The sequence below is a fragment of the Carettochelys insculpta genome, chromosome 11 (assembly GCF_033958435.1).
Source record: "Carettochelys insculpta isolate YL-2023 chromosome 11, ASM3395843v1, whole genome shotgun sequence".
Taxonomy (NCBI): domain Eukaryota; kingdom Metazoa; phylum Chordata; order Testudines; family Carettochelyidae; genus Carettochelys; species Carettochelys insculpta.
In genome coordinates, this window is record NC_134147.1 from 43,327,178 (window position 1) to 43,350,411 (window position 23,234).

Here is a 23,234-nt window from a genome sequence, read left to right on the forward strand (position 1 = left end):
AAACACTATTACTAGAACAGGAGTCGAGCGGTCAAGTGCACCTGTGGGTATTCTATCTGGTGTATACCAGGTACAGAATGTTACCTTCCCACAATGGGACATGTGTTCCCTGCAAGTTGAGCACTTGGGCAGCCACCCAGTGGGAGAGTCAAATGCCAGCCAGATGATTAGCAGAGCGCCCACAGCCAGCAGCGTGTTTCTCTACTGGTGGCATGCATGACAAAATGTACTCCACACATGGATAGTAAAAATTAAGAGGAACATTGATGGTGATATCCTACAGACTCTCCTACTCACAACCACAGAGTAGCACTTGGTCTTAGTATACTTTCATATTTTTGTGTCTAGCAAAGACACACACACACACACACACAAGCCATGACACCAGAGCTGTTCTAGAAGTGAAATTAAGAACACACGCTTATCTTCAGCAAGAGCTAACTCAATAGCACCTGCCTCGAACCTGCTCATAGACACTCTGTGAACTTAGTAACAGACGCTAAAGTTGCCTAGGCTGATACCACGGACTCCTGAAGAACAGTGCAGTCCAGAGCCTGTTTCGTGTGCACTCAGCTCTCCAAACACTTGGAAACCAGCTTGTCCCTGGTGCAATTCCACTGACTGCCAGCAAGGGATGAATCTGGCACTGCTTCTGTCAGAAGTTTATACCCGTTTATCACCTCTAGATACAGACACAGGCTCCAGATGACCTCAACCTTCACTGAGGCCTCATCTATACCTACCCTCGCCATCGATCTAACGCACATGACTTCAGCTACGCAAATAGCCTAGCTGAAGTCGATGTACTTACCGTAGAGATTTGTGTACAGTAAAGTCGTCAGGGGCTGTGCTCCGGCCAATGCCGGCTACTCTTCTCATCCTTGTGAAGTACCGTCGCCCACGGGAGAGTGCACAGAGATAATTTATCACATCTAAGCAGCTGCAATAAATTGATGGCCAACAGATCAATCACTGCAGCACTGATCCCTGGCATAGTGGACACAAGCCCCAAACCACCCAGCAATTGCATTAATTAGATTCTGCATGAGGCAAAACTGAGCTCTGTCATGGAGCTCCTAGTCCACTGAAGTCAGCAGAAAACAGTGTAGGACACTGATCCTACAAACAATTACTGCTTTGAGGGAAAATGGTGTTTGCCATTACATGTAGTTTACTTCCCAAAAGAGAATTATGAACTCGTGATTACAGTGCTAAGCACTATCTTATAACTCAAGTCTGAAGTTTGCAAGCTCTTTCTCACACCAGAGTGCCCATGCATGATAATCAAGAAACATAAAATCCAAACAAAGGCGGAAATTCTTTGGAGATAAGCTCAAATAATAAAAATTGGTCTTAATGGCATCATTATGTTTCTAGCTTTATTTTACAGAGCAGGCTGGCTAATGTGACAATATTAGCACCTGTTGTCTTATTACCCTTTTAGTGTTATAATTATGGCTGGAAAGAGTCATGAATTTCAAAACATTTGGTCTTAAATCATTACCAGATGAACCTTGTGAAATGTGTAATGAAGCATAAGTCTAAGAGCACTTCTAATTTCCTAGTTGCGTTTGCTTGTTGGGGGAAATCGCCACTAAAAATATGTGTATTTTATCATTAGCACTTATCCTCATCTTGCTAAGAGGGTATATTTTTCAAATTAACTGAAGGAAACATGCAGCTTTTCCATCTCTGGGATTAAAAACCACTTAACGACTCCACTTCACATGTGTATCAAGCCTGCCATCTTCTGGTCAGAGTTGGATTACGGTATAGAATAGATCACTCGTTAGTGCCTGAAGCCCAAATTCCTGTAGCCCAAATTCACATTAGAGATGTTAAAGGTTAACCGGTATGGGGTGGGCTACAGCATTCCCCTCCCTGCCCACCTGCCGTGGGTAAGGGGTTGCTCTCACTCCACAGGGCCAGCACAGATGGGGGCACTCAGGCTGTGCCAGAACAGTCCTGTCCACAGTGGCCCCAGGGGAGGGGGAGGCCTGAGCGGCCTCCCAGCTATGGACAAGGGCTGCTCTGACAAGCCCCTCCTGTTGGCTTGCTGGGACTGAGGCTACTTTGGCCGAGCTGGAGAGCCCCTCTCCGTGGCACACCCAAGGCTGAAGCACACGGGGACCGCTCTGGCCGAGCTGAAACGCCCCCGCCTGTGGTGCTCCCGAGATGAGCCGCTGTGGACAGGGGCTGCTCTGGACATGCAAGAATGTCCCCCACCTGCAGCAGCATCATGGGCAGGGACAGTCCAGCAGGGCCAGAGCAGTCAGTCTCCATGTGCCAGGGCACTCCTGCCTGGCCAGAGCAGCTTGGCTGTGCCCTTCCCAACGACCTGCCCCTCCCCACCTCCTGCCAACCTGTTTAATCAGTTAGCCAGTTACCGATTAAATGGGATTTTACACCCCCAATACAGACATAGTTCATGGGGTTTCAGACTTCACTGCACTGTCACCCCATTCTGAAAACAAAAATGATGACACACAACCCCAGAAGTGGGGACCAAAGGTGAGCCTGACCAAGTCCCAACACCCCAGGAAGGGGACCAAAGCGCAAGGCCTTCAGCCCCTGAGGATGGGACTTGAGCTTCGGCCTCGGGACCCAGAAAGCCTAATGTCAGCCCTGGTGGCCCCTGTGACAACCCCCTTCCCCGCCGCCACACACACACTTAGAGGTCCCAACCCAAAGTTTGAGAACTGCTGGTTTCTAGCTGACTTGACCCAAACTCCTGTACAGAGACATATTTTGGTGTATGGGGCTTATTTCATTGTAATTGAACCTTGTTCCTAATCAAACGAACCAAAGGCAAAATGAGTTTGGTTTAAACTGAAATAGGAGTGTCTACCCAGCCTTTCAGGTTGTCATCTACCTCACTCTAAAATCTACACTCACGCTACTCCAGTCTCCTCATGTGGGCACGCCCTCGCTGCCAGCTAACACTAGGTTTTCAGAAGCACTCAGTGTGGACCAGGGACGTAGCCATGGGGGAAACCTGACTGGCCAGTGGCTCACCACTTCATATCCAGGCCCACCCCACAGTCCTTCACAGCTCTCCTCATGCTCCAGAGTTTGCCGGTGAGTGGGACTGGAGCATGGGGGCTTACCCCACTCCATCAGGTGCGTCAGCCCAGGAGTGGGATGGAAACCTCCCCCAATGAACTTAGTGCTGCAACTGGGGAGCAGGGTCAGGTGTTTACTCTGCTCCTCCAGGCTCTCCAGATGGAGAGTGGGAGTCCCTACTAGGGCCGAGGGTTGGCCCCACTCCATTAGACCAGTGCTCCAAGTGGGGAGTTGGATGCAGGGGGGCTTATTCCACTTTGGCCACCCGCCCTACTGGCGCTCCAGCCAGGGGGCAGGGGCAGGGAACAGGGTCTTAGCCATTCCACCCAGCAACTGAGGTCAGGACTCAGGGGCTTACCCCACATAGCCCAATGCTCCAGCTGGGGAGCAGGGTTGGGCTCAATGGCTTACCCTACTGCACCCAGCATTCTAGCCAACCAGTGTGAGTAGCAGAGCTAGAACCCACACTGGGATGCCAACTCCTGCGCTGAAGCACCAAGCAGGCTGGTGGAACAGGGAAAGACCCAGCATGCAGACCCCACTATCCAGATTCATTGCTGGGTGGATCCCCTGGTCAGCATGTCCACGCCCCCACAGGCCAGTTGTGGGGAAGGTGGCCCCATCCTTCCTGTCCCCTCCCAACACCCTTCATCACTGCACATTCACCCAAAGTCAGGGCCCACTCAAAGTGTCCCCTTCTGGATACATCATTGATATTGACCTGTTGACAGGAATTTGCTTATGACTTCAATGGGAGCAAAGATAGTCCAGTGCTGAGCACTTTTGAAAATTCCACCTTCTGGTGCATATAGAAGTTTGTAGAGAAGATTAGTCTTTGGGAAACTTTTAGCCCACATAGGAAGAGGCAAACACTGAAAAGGCATTCAGAGTCAATGGATTAGTAACAGATGAAGAGCACAGGCCTTCTTATAATTTTATATGAGTTTTTTCCATGAGGAATACCTGTGATCATACTTTAGCTAGGGAACAGGGAAAGAACAAAGAGATTATCCAGAGGTCCTTCAAGATATGTACACATCACCTGTGAGGGAGAAATCAGCAAGGTACAGAGCTCACACAGCATGATAATTGCTAAAGAAAAGGGCAAGCCACAGAGGTAAAAGTATTATTCTGTGGTATACTTCCTTTCAGCCCTGTACACTACTTCATATTGCCACTCACACATTGGACAATCTTACTCGGCTGAGTTTACTAAAAGAGGATGGAGAAACTGTAATGAGACACAAATCCTCCATTTCCCATCCTAAAGGGGTTGATCACATTGTCTTAGAGGTCAATATCATTGACCATGCGGAAAAGCAAAAAGCCAGGTCTTTATGAATTGGCATAGGAAGGTGCAGCACTGTCCAATAAGAGTTGTCACACAATCAGGAAATTCAGCGCTGTTCAACACATTTATCAACGCTGCTGAAAGACTGCTTCTTACTTCACATTAAATATCAGGGAGATGACCAATATGTCCACTTCTTTAACTGTCTCCAGTAACTGCAAAATGCCCATTCCCTTGTGGAGAACTGACTTATTTGAACTGGGAGAAACTATGTCTACTTTCCACACCACTTCACCGCAGACCATCCTCATTAGACTACATCCCAGGTTTCAAAGAAATCCAGTGGAACTAAACACACCATTACTCATGCGTTAGTCTGTATTCAAGATGTAAGAAGTACTCCAAGAGAGGTTTCAGTGCAGGTCGAAAGTACCACCAGTGCTGGAGAATAATAGCCACTTTACCCAGAAACTAGAAAGACAGCGTTCTTCGGAGGTACAAGTCAATCCTTACTGAAATTTCTAATATACGCTGTTCCTTACTCTGAACTGGTTGTAAGGTGCCATTCCAGATCTCAAAAAGAAATCCAAACCCTTCTGAGTCTTTAGACACAGATGAAACTACACCTTCTATTTTCTGATTTTATTTTTCTAAACAAAATACAGGTTGAAACTCTCTAATGTCCAGAAACATCTTTAATCGAGCATGATTTTAGTCATCTGGACAACCATTTATAATGAATAGTAACAGAGAGTCTGTTCTGGTGTGGCTAAAAGTGGGTCTGTCCCACGAAAGCTCACCTAATAAATTACTCTGTTAGTCTTTAAAGTGCTACATGACTGCTTTTTTGTTTGGATCATTTATAATGAGTGTGTCTGAGTTTCCCGTGGTCCCATAAAGTTTGTTTACAACCACCAGTGTTCTGTGCTGTTATTTAGCTGTAATTTACCCCTATATGTCTTCTAAGAGCCCATTAAGCAGTGGAAGTGTTGGTAATGCTGCTAGACAATACTGACCCCACTGTAGTCAGGCAAATTCTCTTGTCTGGAACCCATCAAGTCCCAAAAGGTACCCGAACAGAGAGGTTCAACCTGTATAATAAAGAAATCTGACCTGGGTTACCCTTATTCTGTATTTTTGCTACTATTGCTGTTCTACAGCTGCATTTTGTCCTATGATTAGGTTTTGTTTTCTAGAGTTCTTAGGAAAGACATTTCATAAATTTTAATGAGTTTTCGTTTATGTACCAAGAGGGCAGGGAAGCCTTCGTTACAGAGCACCATGCAAATTTAATTTATGATTCAACCTGGTGCAAAGGGAGCAGTTTTCACTCTGAGGACATTCACTCTCCAACACTATTTGCATAAGTTTACTCTTAATGAAATGAAAATCCAATGTACTACATACAGTTCTATGGCACCTTGTATCCAAGGAATGGAAAATGCATTATAGATATTAAATTAAATTTCATAATAGCCAGGCAAGGTAATTATTACAGCCTTTGGGGGAAAACTACAGCACAAAAATTGCTAAAGGCCATGCCTTTTCAGCTGTAGCGGAGCTGGTCTGAGACTCCCCGACTTTCCACCCCAGTCCTGAAAGATTCTGCACAGCTAGATGAACTCTTCTCCTTTTGTCTCTGAAATGGAACTGTTAACCTTGGCCTTACACCACTTCTTGATCTTGAGGCCTCATTGAAATCCCACTTAAGTCTTTGGGGATTCTCCCCATTGATTTTTATGGCTATTGTATGAGCCGTTTTCAGACCTGAGCTACACTAGAAGAGTTCTACTGCATAAGGGAATGTTTTTTAAAAATTAAGACTCTGAAAACCTACTCAAAGCATTCAATGCATCATTAGTACTTCACCGGCATCAGTTAAATCAATTCATGTGAGGGTTAAGCCACTCTACATTAGAGGGTTGCACTCTTAATTATGATGGTTTCAAATAGATTTCATTAAATCAATGCACTTTTTCTAATATAACCAAGCCTAGAGATTCAGAAGTCTCTCCTTACTCATTTGAAAGGAGAGAAAACTACATCTGATTGTATCTGAATGCGTTATCACCTTCAAAAATCTTGGCAATCACTTCCAGGAAAGAGGGTGAAAAGAAGGGCCCATTTCTCAAGGTAAGAAAGCAAACAAAAAGTGAATTTAACTTCAAATCCCTTTTCAAACAGAGAAGCAACAAAGACTTTTTATGCACAACTCTGTAGACAAAAACTTATAATTAATTTCTTAACTTTCTAACTTATTGCTCAGAACAGGTTACTATTTCCAGTAAATGACAGATTCTGAGCACCTCATTTACGGTCTAAGATGGTCCCTTTACTGGACCAAATGCTTGTGGGTTTTATTAATTTCAAATGTGAATCTGATCAATAATCACTATATCAACAACATCTGCTGACTCATATTACCATTCTAGCTAGAAATTCCTTTCTTGATCCTTTTTCAGTTTACTAATAAAAATTTTATCTTCACCACTAGAAACTTTTCATTTAATTATTAGTTATGATTTTAATGAACAGACTTCTTTTCAAGTCCAACAGAACCTACTGATGGACTTCCTCTGGCCACTAAAGAGAAAAAATTAAATCAGCTGAATTGAGATATACAGATCCCCTCTTTCTGAGCCTGCCTGAAATTTAACACTACAGCATGAGACAGATTGCTCTATAGCCCTCCGAGTATTGTGTTACCAAGAAACTGATAAAAAAATTGACTCTTTGGGGCTTGATTCAATTCCTTCTCCAGTTTTGTTAAGACTACTTGGCTCCTTCGTTCCTGTAACACATAGAGGGAAGATTGTCATCTCCCCATAATGTCATGTTTTTCTTCTCATAAGCTCCAACCACAGCTCTTGGCTGGGAAAAAAGAATTCAAGGAAGGAAAGAGGTGAGAACAGAATTTACATGTGATTTCTTAGTTTTGAGACATTCCAAGAAACTTCTATGCCACCCATCTGCTCTGTGCATCGGGCACAGAGAGGTGGCACTAGACACACTGGTCACTGGGTTATGTGCTTCCTGTGACCAGGGAAAGTCACCCTGAGAGTCCAAGCCCCACACAGTTCAAATCCAAGATAAGACCCCTCTGTTACAGCTGCCATCTTGACAAATACCTGGGACTGAAAACAAGAGGCCTCATGATTTAAGCCAAAGAACCATTGTGATTGTGAAAGATTCTTCCCCTGGGGATCAGTCATGGCGGTGGGCGGGGGGGGGGGAGCTGTAACACACACATTGTGGGGAGGCATGGGTGAGGGGGTATAACACTAGCATTTCTTATCCATAGTCTCTTAAGCATTTTATAAGTATGGTTGTGGTTCATCAGCTCTATTTGAATGGCGTAGATGGGGTATAGCCAGTTGCCCCCGGGGGTTACATGAGGAGCCAGTCCCAAAGCACCACCCAGTAAAGGCTTCTGCTTTAAAGATCAGCTTGGAAAGCCTGAAGGTTTTGCTCTGGTCAAGAACCCGAAAAGTGAGCTAAGCTTAGGTTTGAGCATTGGCCTGCTAAACCCAGGGTTGTGAGTTCAATCCTGAGGACGCCATTTAGGGATTGGGGCAAATAGTGTCAGGGATGGTGCTTGGTCCTGCCAAGAGGGCAGGGGACTAGATTAGATGACCTCCCAAGGTCCCTTCCAGTTCTAGGAGGTGTGTGTGTGATGTGTATCTCCTTCTACAGTGGCCAGGTGCAGCCCCCTTCAGACTACAGGCCTGACCCAAACAGAAGCCTTGATGTTGACCACTTTGGACAAATCCATATAAGACAGGGAGAATAAGACACAACCAGGGATCGGTCTTCCCTGCTTTTTCTTCCGTCAGTGAGGCAAGATGGAATTCATCAAATTAGCTGCTGCTTCCCTAAATGCAGATAGACGACATCGGTTTGGAGAGACGCGCCACATACCAAGGTACCCTGGATCTCGACTCTTCGCAAGGGATTAGAAATGGAATATTCCATTGGCTATAACATGCATGGAATGCAACAGCCTGTTGCACCAACACTGCCAAGATCCCTCCTGCCCAGCTTTAAGGAGACGCTGGCTGAAATTCTCACAATGGCTCACAGTGGCCCAACTATGACCTAACCCGTCACTCCAAAGCATCCCACATTCCTGCCTCCCAACATCACCAGCAGCCCACCCATCTCTTCCCCGGCAACCCCTTCAACCTGCCTCACCAGCTGCCCAACACTGAACTATCCCACTCCACCTCTCTGGCCTGGCTTCGATCCTTGGACTCTCTCTCCCACCTGCTCTCTTGTGCAGCCAAGTTGCAGTGTCCACTGGGAAGCTGATCTTGAATCAAACTGCATTTTCCCCTTATAAATTGGGTGCCCCCCAGACCAAGCCTAACTTTCACTTACCTAATTCTTGTGAGATGCTCCTTGTCCAATCTGAAGTAACTGTTGGCCATATCACTCTTGCCCATAACTATGCCGGCTAACATTTAGGCCTTGGTACCAAGATGAAGGTGTCAACTTCAGCTGTTCAGTAGCAAATGAAGCAGCTAAGCAGCTTTGAAAACTTCAGTCTTGATTTATTGTCCTTACTCCAAGTGCACTCTTTATATGCTAGACCACCGACCCACTGCTTTAACTATATTTGTGTGCAGCCACCATTGACAATATAAAGGAACCTTAGAGTAAATGTAAATTAGTCGCTCGTTCACTCACTCCAACTGACAAAAGACCAATTTCTGTGCAGTGCAATCTCTCCTGGTGATTTTTGCTTCACTGTAAGGCCATTAAATTGATATTTTTCCTTTAAAATTAGCATCATGAGCGAGAAATATTGTTCTTACAAAAACTTGCTGCCCAATGTGATATGACACCTCTCTTCAAACACAAACCTATCTCCCAACAGCATGAGGTAAAATGATATTACAGGAGGATAAATGTTACTGAGACTCTAGTCAAGTGAAAGATTGTGAGAATACAACCAACGTTGCCTGAATTCTCCTCAGTTTCATGCTGAATTGTTAGCATTTTAAAATCTCCTCAGAAACCTGTGGGTAGGAGCAGCCCCATAGTCTTGAAATTGCACCTGAATTATAGTTTTCTGAACTGTTTCTGTTTAATATGGAGTCTTGATCCCCTCCACCTTCATACAGTCTTCTTTCCTTAAAAATTAAGGGAAGATTCTCAGCTGGGATGAACTTGTCTTAGCTGCACTGAAGTCAATGGAGGTAGGACATCCCACAAGAGTTGAAGATCTGTCCCCATGGCCCACAATTAGGGCTTCCAGGTTCTACAGTAATAAAACATTATTATTATTAACAACACTAAGTGAAAGAATACAAATTGAAGTGGGCATCAGACTACAAAGCCAAGAAGGTAGCTTTGTCATATTAAAGGTACGCATTGAACAGACTCACCACTGCATGGAGCTGAAGCAGAAAAATCAGCAGTTCTGTGTAACAAGGGATACAAGAAACACTGGTGACTGGTCAGGGAGCTGACAGTCCCTAATTTGCTATTTCAGCTTTTAATTGTATGATGAATTTGATGGCAGTATCTGTGGATTTCTGCCTCCATTCATCTTTATTTACTAGCAATTTCCAGCTGCAGCTTTAATTTGAGTTTCCTTCTTATCTAGCCATACTTCTTTTCTGTCTTCTCCATTAGGTCATAATGGCAGCAATTTCATCTTCTCAGCAGCCTTTAGACTACTGTCCAATTACACTCTTGCATGAGGGCTTTGCAAAATACTACAGCATTAAATTTGTGAATACGCTCATCCCTCGCTATACGAGCGCAACTGGTTCCTAACATTTTGCTCGTAGGTGAAAACTCTTAAGAGGGACACTAAACTCCTATTAAAATACTTGTAAGACTCTGACTGGTTACAAGTGCTCAAAGGGGCAACAGGTGGCACCGCTTTTGAAAACTAAGTGAACCTGGGGTTGGGAGGCGGTTAAAGGCTGGGGACAGTTTGGGGACATGAGCGGGAGGGAGAGTGGGTCAAAACCTGTAGGTAGCTCAGGTGGAGGAGGTGGCGGCTTGTTCCTCCTGGCCGCACCAGAGGTACTTGGGGGATGTGGGAGGGGGGTTTGGAACTGAACAGGATGGGGTGGGTGTTGGGTGTGGGCTGGGGGAGGGTTGTGCAGGGAGCTGTGGGGTCTCCCTGTGCCCCAGCCAGGGAACCCGCAGCTGGAGCAGAGTCAGCCGTAGGGCTGCCACTCTTGCCACCCCTACCACCCTGCACCAAGGACCCTGTGGCTTGAGTGGAGCCAGCCAAAGGGCTGCCAGACTCCCCAACCCACGTGGAAACTCTGCTGCTGGAGCAGAGCCAGCCACAGGGCTGCCACTCTCTCTGCTCCACCCCCCGGCGGGGACCCCGTGGGGCTGCAAAACTCGCCCCGCCACCCTGCCAGTGACCCCATGGCTGGAGCGCAGCCAGCCACAGGGCTGCCGGTCTCTCTGCCCCCGCTGGGGATCCAGCGGCTGGAGAGGAACCTGCTGGGAGAGTTGTGGGATGCACTGCTCCCCTCCCTCACCAGGGACCCCACGGGGCTACTGGGCTCCCCTCCCCTCCTCGCCAGGCACCCCACCTCTGGACCAGAGCCAGCCGTGGGGCTGCTGGTGTCCCAGCCCCCGCCAGCAGCTGGCTCATATTAGCGGGGGAAGTTCGCTCATGTAGTGAACATTGGTATGTATGTGTCTCCCTCGTTTGAGCAAGTACTCATAAGTCAAATACTCATTAAACAAGGGATGAGTGTATTTCTTAACACACAATGCAAACTCAAAAGAGAATGTGCATTCTACAGTCACATGCACTGCTTGTCTTGCCAGCCTCAGCAAATGACACTGCTAACTGCTAAAATTATTTTATAGTCAATCTAAATACAAAGTGTGTAAATCATGCGTGTGCATGATCAGGCCCTGACACCATTAACACCTTGGGAATAATCAGTAAATTAAAGGAACAAAGACATTTTTGAACAATTGGAACAAATTTCTTTACCTGTGTTACTAAAACTACCTTAACATATTAATGCAGAAAAATCCCAATTCTGGATCATGCTGTCAGTTTATTTTTCAAATTTCGGATGGCAGACAATGAAATCAGTTTCACATACAGTAAACATTTTCATATCTGACAGTCTATCATCCAGAATTCTCAAATAATCAGTATTTTAACCATAAGTAAATTTTAGTTACATTTTCCATTAGTACAGTACAGCAAAAGCAAATACAAATAAATGGAGCAAATACAGTATAAGTTTACAGTGTACAATACTACTGTTGTTGGTAAATAAAGTGCTCTGCACATGTTTCTTTGTTTCTTAAGATCTAATCATGTTTTTCTTTAGTGTTGTGCACTGCTAGGCATACCGCTCTATTATCCAGAATACGTGACTATCCAGCAACCTCACAGTCCCAGGGCTGCCAGATATGAAAGAGTTTACGGTACATGCATAATCAATTTCACTTTCATTTTCCATTAAGCTCTTGAAACCAGGGTCTGTCACTGACTTTATGCAAAGAGAGGGATGCTGCCAGACAGGAGTGTGACGGATGACAGAGTTTCAACCTGTAGTTGCCTCTAGAGAATGGAGCTGAAATCTCTTCTTGATGTTCTTTATTCTGGGCTTAAGAAGATTAGAGTGCAATCAGTCATCTTGGTCCCACAAGGAAAGTACATTTTTGAGGCCATTTTAGTCCATGCGACTTCAACAACCCCGTACGTTCTGGATCTGGAAGGAACCCAAAATTTGAAGTGCAGCTCTGTCAGAAGTATTGGTTTAAAACACAGTTATGTGAACCCATCCTCAGAAGTAGCAATCTGGCAACCCCAACCCAAAAGAGCCTGCGGAGCTGAGGGAGACACAATTCTGACTTCCCCTGTTCCTAAATAGCTCATGGTCCACCCTTCCCTTGGAAGAGGTATGATGGCCTTGGTAAGCAGCAGGCCCTGTTCCCCTTCACCCTCTTCCCTTCTTTACGGTCCCTATCTTCTAGCACAGTCAGGCAGTCCCTTCTGTTCTGCAACAGCAGATATGTCTCCTGACCCGTCACTGGTGATCTTTTCGGGTTTTGGGGAGACATTGTCCCATAGCTCACTGGAAGTCTGCAAGTGCGGCTGAGTGAATGTTGGAGCGGTTGAGCTTCAGAGCACTGAAAGTCAAAATGCACCAGCAAGACTGAAAAAACCTCTTGACCCTACTGCCGAAGAGGCAAGAAGAGCTCCTTCTCCCTCATTTCTCTAGAGAGCAAATCCTCTCACAAAACAGGATAGCGAGTCACTGGCTAGATTCTCAGAACAGGAAAGAAACAAACCCAAACCACAGACCCAAAGATGCAAAAGGGAAGAACAGACAAAGTCAGGCCTGACATTTGCCAATAAAGAGCAGGACTTCCAAGAGTTTTACAGACTATCCCCACAAAATGCCGGTCGTAACCATAACAATATCTAAATATTATATGGAAAATATTGTTTGTTAGCTAGCTTCCTCAGGAAGAGTTCCAAATGACTTTTTTCTCACCTCTGTGGAAAAGTCAGCAGGGTGTAAACCTCACTGTGTTGAATTGGCTCTCAGAAAGGAAACTGTCAGTCAAACTGGGATAAAGTTACTTTCAGACCATAAAACGAAGTTTGCAGCAAGTTGGAGGAGGAGAAGGATGTTTGTCCTCTTACCCAACTTTCCTCCAATTACTGCATATGTCACCATTATAAACCTGACAAAAAGACTGGGCTAATCAATCCATCAAGTCACAATTCATAATAAACACAGTGTTACTGTTTAAAATGGAGGCAGTCCATGTGAAAATAGCATCCCTTGGTCTCATAATTGACACCACTTGAGATGATTAAAAGTGAAACAATTTTAAAACATGTTTTTTTCCTTTGCGCCACTCATGTTCTCCAAGCATTTTTGCCAGCTCTTTGTAAAGCCATCTGACGGCTAAAGGCACAGGACAATGCTGAGGAAGAGGATGACGAAGAATTCTGATCCCTGCATGCAATAAGGTTTATTACCTGAACTCTGGATCAACTGAGTAGCTGTGATAGGAGGAAGGCCTTGTAGATACTTACATATGCTACTGCTGCAGCACTGTCTCCTTTGGGTTGCTGTTCTACCAATCCTGCACCTTGGCTGAGTCTACATTTGCCCCCAACTACGAAGGGTGCATGTTAATCAGGGAGATGGGAGATTACTAATGAAGCGCTGTGGTGAATATGCAGCACTTCGTTAGGCTAATTCTCCCCCGTGGCAACTTCAAAGTGTCAAACTTTGAAGGGCCCAAGGCTACACACACGCCGGGACTTCAAAGTTCGGCATTTTGAAGTTGCCACAGGGGAGAATTAGCCTAATAAAGTGCCGTGTATTCACGGCAGCACTTCATTAGTAATCTCCCACCACCCTGATTAACGTGCCCCCTTCAAAGTTGGGGGCAAGTATAGACAAGCCCCTTGTGTTTTGTCTGTCCATTTGTAAGTAATTCCTTGAATGGCACGCAGACCCTCTTGCAACGTTTTGATATTCAGAAGCCCCTCTGAGGGGAATGAGATTCAATTGTAGCAAAATGTTGTTATACTTTAATGATATAAAATGTGTCCAGGGTCAGATTTTATTTGCATTCTTCATCTCATTTTTATGTGTCACTGATATGCTTCACTCCTTAGGTTCCTAGAATCAAAAAGGAAAATTAATATTCTGTTCGGGGATGTGGCTTATCTCTCAGTTCTGCATGCTACTTAGCAAATCTGGTCTGTTTCTAGTCTACTTTGTTGCACAGCTGCATTTGCTTGGGATGCAAATATCTCAGGAGAATGTTTTAGTTTTGAAAACCAAACTAATGGTTTTCCTTTTCCTGAGTGGGGCCGAGTCGAGTGCAGCATGGTGAAGCAGGCACCAGGAACAATTAACCGTAGAAACTTAACTATCTTGACTGGATGCTATCTGGGGATCTGTGAAACTAATTTCACTGTCAGCAGCCGCACGTGTAGATGGTCTCGCCAAGGCTTTGTCATGGCAAGTGCAGGAAGAGATGGGAGGTACGAGATTTAAGGCAGGCTCCTTTACAGAGCTGCTATGTAACTTCCCCAGGCAGATTCTGTTTATCTCAGTCTCTGTCAGCTAGGTGTATGCATGGCAAGGAGTTGGTTTCTGTAGGAATCCCACAAAGCCCTTTGGGAATCCTTAAAAAGGTGCTCATGCCCCCCACCACTGAGATTATGTGCCTCATAGCAGAAGAAGCCTCCAAGTTTCTGATCTGTGAAACATCCTGTTCCAGAACGAAACGAGGCAGAGTCCAACCTCCTGAAGTAAGAGACTCGTGTCAGCCATGCTAAGAAGAAGGAAGAAGCTAGAGACAAAGCTTTGCATCTAGAAAACAAAAACATCCTTTAATTACTTATGGGGATCCCTTTAGAAAAACCTGACTGGAAAATTTAATCAGGTGTGGCCAGCAGCAAGTCAGACACAGAGGACACCATGTAATTTAATTGGAGATACACATACACATCTCCTTGAGAGGTCATCTAGTTCAGTCCCCTGCCCTCTTGGCAGGACCAAGCAACATCCCTGACATCTATTTGCCCTGATCCCTAAATGGCCTCCTCAAGGATTGAACTCACAACCCTGAGTTTAGCAGGCCAATGCTCAAACCACTGAGCCTTCTCTTTGCATGCTTCCAGCATCGCTAATGGTTTTTTTTATTTATTTTATAGCATAATTTTAGGGAACTTGTTGACCCTTTTATTTCCCTTGCCCTTTGCTCCCCTTATTTTCCCATCTCCAAGCACTGCATATGACTAAAACACAAACACTCATTCACCCACTGGTCTCAAAGCATTTTACTAACACTAATCAGCTGTTATCAATGCTCTTATAGGTAGGTAAGTGTCCACACTATAAAAGCAGTTTGTTATAGAAAAGCAATTATTGAAGTGTGGAAGTGGAGCTGGGAGGAGAGGAAAGATGCCTGAAATAGAAAGAAAACTACTCACAAAATAATTGCCATTCCCTGTGGTTATACTTTGATTGAAACTTAACAACTAATCAATAAAACTATAATTACAACTTTCACCCTTCTGCTTGCAGTTTGGAATACAGTAAAATCTATCAAATAAAATTTGATACAAGACAACGGTAAGAGCAGCTCAATTTATGCCACTTTTATTAGATGATCTGCTGTACCCTATTTCCTAACCCTGCCCACAATTATTTTACAGCTCTGTCTCTCCATCACAGTAACAGAAAAAAGGACTGCAGAAAGCACAATCTTATTGGCTCAGAAGTGCCCCTTTCAACAATACAGTGGCCCCAGCATGAGGCTAGGCTCTTATTTAAAACACAAATAAAGCAAAACAAAAGCACAATATGAAAGATGTCTTGGTTGTCAAAGGCTCCGTTGCAGTAGGGACCAAGCATACTACAGAGAGATGCAAGTGTCCAGCTCACTTTAACTTTTGCAGTGCCTCAGTTTACTAAGTGGAAAATGGAGATGACCGTTTTCCTGCCTGTCACATGTTGGGATGCTCCAAAATTACACAGTATCATCTGCATCTGCCTGAGACCACCTATTGTATTTACAGACATGCAAGCCCCAGTCTAGATTAGAGAACCACCGAAAGCTTTGGGACTATCTTAATGCCCAACCACTTTGAAGACAGTTACTTTCCAGCCCCAAGGTACCTCAAGCACGTCACAGGCTGATTAGATGTATTGCATGGAGTCTTTGGTCTCGTCTACATTAGCAGGAATTGCCCACTGCCAGAGAGAATATCGGTGCTTGATGGATCCACAGGCCTGTCTGGCAACACACAAACCTATCACTCCAATGATATTATGTGCTGGCAATGAAATTGATCTCATGAGCTTGGGAAGATAAGAGACTATAGAGGAACAGCAAGAAGGGCCCCTGACATTTCATCTTGGAGTGAGGAACTGCCTCCTTCCCTCTTCCTGGCAGAAGGGCTGGTCAGCAATCTTCCCTCTTCAGTTTTTCCACCCACGCGCAGATTAAATTTTGTTACGTGCACTGAGGCATGTGTGGATGTGCACCTCCAACAGAACCACAGGCTTCTGGAGGGATGGGTGCTGTGCTCATTAGCTGAGCAGCACCTGAATTTATCCTGGGCAGCTGCTCAAGTGCTCAACTTACAGGGACCCCTGCTGGTCAGCAAAAGCAGAGGAAATGCTTAGCTCACTTGAATTTAATTACACTCAGCTTTTACATGGCACAGTCTGCATAGACTATGGATCGCGCCCTTTAAAGTTTCAATTGAGGACTTCATTTACAGCATCTTTTGTGACTATGAAGACCCACACGGGAGTGACAGTCCTTGCTGCATCTCTTGCAGATGTAGTGGGTGTCTGGCAAGTCCTTAGTGTGCTTTCTGTACGCTCACTTCTCCTCTGCTAGCTGTCTGATCTTCATCTCGCCCTTCTGAAGGCCCTTGTGTAACCCCTGCCTCCATCTGCTGCAGTCATCTGCTAGTTCTTCCCAGTTGTCCAGCTCGACGTCTACCTCTCTGAGGTCTCTCTTGCAGACATCTTTGTAACGCAACTGGGGGCGTCCCGGAGGTCTTTTGCCAGAGGCTAGCTCACCATACAGGATGTCTTTTGGAATCCTTCCATCATTCATCCTGTGGACGTGGCCAAGCCAGCGGAGTCGACGCTGCCTGAGGAGGGTGTGCATGGTTGGGATTCCAGCTTGCTCGAGGACGGCGGTGTTGGTCACTCTGTCCTTCCATGATATTCCAAGGATGTGCCTGAGGCAGCGCAAGTGGAAGACGTTCAGCCTCTTTTCCTGGTGGGCATACAGGGTCCAAGTCTCGCTGCCATAAAGGAGGGTGCTGAGGATGCAGGCTCTGTAGACTTGCATTTTGGTGTGAGTGTACAGCTTGTTGTTATTCCACACTCTCTTGCTGAGTCTGGACAGAGTTGTGGCTGCTTTTCCGATCCTCCTATTGAGCTCAATGTCCAACGACAGGGTGTCAGTGATGGTGGACCCGATGTAAACGAACTCGTGGATGACCTCTAATGTATAGATGTCAATGCTGATTGATGGGGATTCAGCAACATCCTGACCGAGTACGTTTGTCTTCTTTAGGCTGATGGTAAGCCCAAAGTCCTTGCATGCTTTGGAGAACTGATCCAGTAGTTTTTGAAGCAGCATCGACACTACAGCAGCATCATCTGCGAACAGCATGTCTCTGATGAGGACTTCTCGCACCTTAGACTTAGCTTTCAGCCTTGCAAGGTTAAACAGTTTCCCATCAGATCTTGTGTGCAGCAAGATGCCCTCTGTTGAAGATCCAAAGGCATGCTTCAGGAGGAGTGCGAAGAAGATCCCAAACAATATTTTTCAACAGCTAACATCAGAGCACTTTAAAAGATATTATCACCCCCATTTTACACACAGAGAAATTGAGGCATGAGGGAGTGAACTGACTTGTCCGAGGTCCCCCAGGAGGGCTAATATCCAAGATAAAGGCAAAAGTGAGAAAAGACCACTGCTCTATCCCCTAAAGCACAGTGCCTCTAAAACACTAATCTCATTTAGATTGCTGAAATTAAAGGACTGCTACAAGTCTTTGGCAGCTAAACGAGTTAGCAGCCATATCAGCCACCAACAAAAAGCACCACACAGACATCCGTCTTTCAAGATTGTTTATTTCCAACGTGACATCCAGAAGCCGCAGTGAGGAGTAGAACTCAGAGATGCTGTGTAAACACAGACAGAGTAAGGTCATATCATTTAACTAGATATTTGTTTAGACAGCAGCGTTAAACCTAAGATTGGGAGTTTAAAGAGATTATGCATTTTAACGTCCTAGGGAAAAGCAGCAACACAGTAACATTAGCTGAAAAGCTGCACTGCCTGTCCGCACAACTAGCACAGAGTTAAAAAAAAAAACTGTGCGGGAGCATTTCACCAGCACTCATGACCAGTAAACCAACAGCACTAGGCGGGGTTTGCAGCTCTGATCAAATCAGAGCTGCCGCAGGTGGTCATTAGCTTGATTGCTGAAAATTGAGCCAAAGACACCTGTTACCCAAAAGTATCTGCCATGAAAAAAATTCACCTGAAGGTACTGACACAGTACACATCTTTGGACCAAGTCACTTCAGGCTTAAATAAGTAGTTTTTGAATTGTGACATCAGCTCAAGTACTTACAATAAGAATGCCAGAGTGTCCATTAATGCACTGAAGTTGCATAACACTCACTATAACACTTACAGCTATGAGACGAATCAGGCAGGGAAGCATTTTCAGTAGCTGAGAGTCATGCATCATTTGATATATGAAGTTAAACAGCTGTCAGTTGCCTGCCCCGACATGTCACTTTGTATTTTCTTATACATTTGCTGGGACAGCTGATTTATAAATGCAAGATAGCTTTTTCTTCAGTGTGACAAACTACCCTTCAGGGATGCTGTTCCCTGAATATAAATGCATAGACTACAGAAGAGGGGAAAAACATATGACTTTGCTACCGGCTCTTACCAGTCCACAAATGGACTGGTTTTAAACAAGTCTGTCAAGGTGAATTTATAACCAGCAACATCTTGCGGTCACAAAACCTTCTGAAATGGAAAACCTTGTCAGGATTAAGCCACATTGACCTGCAAATTCTAAAAAAGAAAGAAAAGGTAAGCTCCAAAACCAACCCGATGGGGAGGAGGTCACTGGGGCTTTCCAATGTTGCGTACTTCCTGTGTCCTGCTCCACTGCAAGCCACCCCCCTAAAAAAAAGCAAAGATTAGCAATTTTGCTTCACTTACATCAGTGAAGTGATATTTTGGAGCATAAGCTTTTGTGGGCAAAGACCTGCTTTGTCACATGTAACATCTGACAAAGCAGGTCTTTGCCCACAAAAGCTTATGCTCCAAACTATCTGTTGGTCTGTAAGATGCCACAGGACTTCTTGTTGTTTTTGAAGATACAGACTAACTGGGCTACCACTCTGATATCAGTGAAGTGGAGGCAGATCCTGGAATGCCCAGTACCTAAATCAGACTTCACAGCATGTAACCAAAGAATGCTTTAAAACATAACCTGAAGAGCCAAGGTGAATGATGTAATATCTTCTATTAAACCAGCTTCTGTTGGTGTGATAGACACACCTGTAACTTCCACGGAGCCTGAATGCTTGTCTTACCAACAGAAGCAAGGCCAATAAAAGATATTACCTCACTCTGCTTCTCTCCCTAGTACCCAGGCAGTGACACAACTACATCACCATAGCATTACACATATCTCTCACTCAGAAGCAATTATCACAAAAACTGGACATGTTACTCACAGAGGTTACCTGGGGAAAATCCTGTGTGAATATGGTACCTTAACCTGAACTGTGACTATTTAAATGGACTTCATGAGAAGACTAAATTTACACTGCCTGAGAATGGCCACATTTAGACCTAGGAGTCCCAAGACGCATTACTAGACTGAAGGCTTAGCGCAAATTCAATAATCCAACCACATGACTCATCCAGAATCACTGCTGACACCAGTAGGAAGCTGGGGCTCTCAGCATCATACAGCCTCTACTCTAGTTCAAACTCTGGGTCTCAGGTCATTCCAGCATTATCTTATTTCTCACCCACACCTCCTGCCAATTGCTTCAATCTCAAGACAGTTTTCTGGTAGAGAGTGTTTGCCTCAGAGCCTTGTGGTGCCTCTAGTAAAAGGAACGAGGCTGTGTAGAGGGACAGTGGTTACAGCTGACTGAGGCAGCCTCATCATAGCTAGTCCCTAGTATGAGGTGAAAAAACCCTTCATAGTCCTACTTTTCCCTCTCAGGAGGGGACCCTGCAGTAGGTGAAATTTGGGGGAATCCCAAGCCCACCTGGGTCTGGCCCACGGACCCTAAAGCAGTGGCAACAAACAGCATTTTCCCCGTTTCCAGTGTGGCAACTTCTTCCCTGGACCACTTCTCCAAATAATCCCTCCCAGCACCTTTCCTGGGGCGCCTGAGCAAGTCCATCCTGCTCCTCCACAGCCCTGTGCCCTGCTCGCAGTCCTCAGCTCTCAACCAGTGCACCTCTTCCTTCTCAGACCATGGACTCCCTGCCCTCCCTGCAGGGAGACCTTTTAAACAAAGCCCAGCAGACCTTCCTGGGCTGCATGTGCACTGATTAGCCTGCTGCGTCTGGCAAGCTCTTAATTGTCTCCTGCTGCCTGCTTCATTGTGCTGCACTAGACTGGGCCCCAGTCAGGGAAAAGGAAACTGGTTACCCAGAGCCCAGCATATCTGCCTTCTTCTAGCGTGTGGCTGCCAGCTGGTCTGGGCCTGTCACAGTACCCGCCAGAATGCAAACTCTGAAATGCAAAAAGTCTAATTTAACAAAGCTCAGAGTGTTTATATTTCCCCAAACTAAGAGAATTACACCTCATTTTGTGACTTTTAAATTGTTTTTTCCCCCAATAAAAATGTTGCATAATGAAAAACAATGAGAAATATATTACCACTTTGGTTCCATTTGCAGACAAGCTATACACCAGAAAATGTCACAAGGGTAAAGGTTACCACACCTATTGAATAAGGACAGCTTTATTCAACCAGCCAAAAACTGGCATAGTCAAATAAAAAGATTTTGAGCACCACACGGTGACCTCAACACTGGAAATCTCAGACTAGATTTTCTTCAGCCCCTTTTTTCAAGTGGCTGACTTGCAAAACTGGCAATGTCTAGAGAGCATTCTATTTTATAATAAATTAAAAAGTCCTACCCAGGGCATGTGCACAGCCTATCAGCCTGTCTCAAACCGCCCTGTACTCCTGACTGTTTGTGTATCTGTTGTCTCTTGCCTTATACGTTGATTGCAAGCTCTTAGGGGCAGGGAATGTCTTTTGTTCTACATTTGTACAGCAGCTATCACAATGGGGTCCTGGTTCATGATTAGAGCTCCTCGGAACACAAATAAAACTCACAAATAAAAAGTGAGCTAATGAAAGGTATCAGACAAAGATCAATTTTTCCCAGATCACATCATCACATAACCGGGGAGAGACAGCATAATTGGATAAGTAGGTAATTGATAATTCCTTGGACGTACTCACTTTCACACATGCATTATTAACAGTCAAACTTCATCACAAAAAACTCTGAATGTGGGTGAACGCACTACAAATGCAGTGTCTAATACGTTCGCCACTCAACCTATGCAGCAAACAGGACACAGTGGTGTGGTGATTCTGGCTGTGGAGCCACACACGAGGCCACCCGCCCGCACCTGTGCCCCATCCCTGGTGGGAGAAGCATGTGGCAGCTCCAGTGGCCCCTCTGGCAGGCCTTCCAGCTCCAGTGCCCCTCCAGTGAGTCACCAGCATTAATTTAAAACAGGGGGCTGGGGGTGCCTGGCTCTGCGGGAGGGCACTTATTGAGAGGGATGGGAGATCCTGGCTGGGGGGCAGTTGTGGCAAGTATAGGAAGACGACAACCACAAGCGTGGTGATCTTTCCATTCCTATTGGACACTGCTGCACTAGAAAGAAGAGCAATCTACTTTCACAGTGTGTCTTGAATTTCTTGTGGACAGTAATAATTTGCCAGTGGCCATTCAGTTTTCCCCTCTGCTTGAGACCAGAGAACAAGCAGCTGTCCCCACTGGCCAAGGGAAGTTTTTTTCCATTTACTAATGAATTCAGAAAGCATTCCTTGAAAACAACTGGAGTAAGAAATTTTATTGCCACAGATGTGAAGTTTTTTACTGGAACAATTTAGAAAACAATACTGAAGTGAGTAAAGCAGAGCTGAAATAACAACAACAGGAGATTGTGCACAGAATCTAAGGGAAGGGAGTTAAGAGACCAACCTCGCATGGCAAGTCAGTGGGAGCTGGGCATCTAGAGCAGCAGCTGGCATTTGGGGGTTGGACACGCAACACACAAGGGGCCAATCCCACACTGTGATTTTTAAACTTTTTCTTGATTTCATAGACACAAAGTTCCAGTTTCACCATGTTTGTACATTGTGTCTGTGGGAGCAAACACCTGGAACCACAACGTAGCAAAGTCTCATTCTATAGGTAAAAACAAAAAAAGCAGTCACATGTAGCACTTTAAAGACTAACAAAATAATTTATTAGGTGGTGAGCTTTCACGGGTCTGGTGGAGAAACATGGTTCTAAGGTAATCTGAGGTCTTGAAACAAGTGCCATTCAAATATTCCAGATTACTGTGCCCTTTTTAGGAGTCAGATTTGTTTTGCATACCACCAAGTTACACCTCACTTAAAAACTACTTACTTACAAAAACGTGCAAAAATATCACAGAAGGCTACTACTGAAAGCTTGAGGATTTTCTATCATCTTATTTTCAAATAAATGAATTGGAGTGGAAATATGGTACTTACATTTCAGTGTAAGGCACATGGAGCAGCAGAAACAAGTCATTGTCCGAATGAACTTTCACATTGCACTGACTTTACTTGCAAAACAAAAAAGCAGTCAAGTAGCACTTTAAAAGTGCTACTTGACTGCTTTTTTGTTTTGATAGTATATAGACTGGCACGACTCCCTCTCTGTGACTTTACTAGTGTTTTTATGTAGCCTGTTGTAAAACGAGGCAAATATCTAGATGTGTTGATGTACCCCTGGAAGACCTCAGTGTACCCACAAGGGTACTTGTACCATTTGTTGAGAAACACTGTTCTGAACGATATCCCAAGCTCCACACTTCTGATGAGACTGTATTATCAAAACTTCCACCAACGGGAAGACCTGGAACTAGAAGCTGGTGAAATGTAGGAAGAACAGGAATTCCGCCCCCCTTGGCATGCCGCAAAGATTGACACCACTGAAATAATGATTATTTTAATGCCACCACTTCATTTACAGCCACAAAAAAGGACATTTTCTAAAGAAGATGCTAAGTAGACTATTTTTGCAACTAATACTTTGTACAGTC

The 23,234-nt window shown here is 45.0% G+C and overlaps 1 protein-coding gene across 4 annotated transcripts in view; it reads right to left on the reverse strand.

Moving 5' to 3' along the window:
- Positions 1-23,234, reverse strand: part of SLC25A26 (solute carrier family 25 member 26) — a 166,223-nt gene that overhangs the window by 128,944 nt on the left and 14,045 nt on the right. The window lies entirely within an intron of this gene.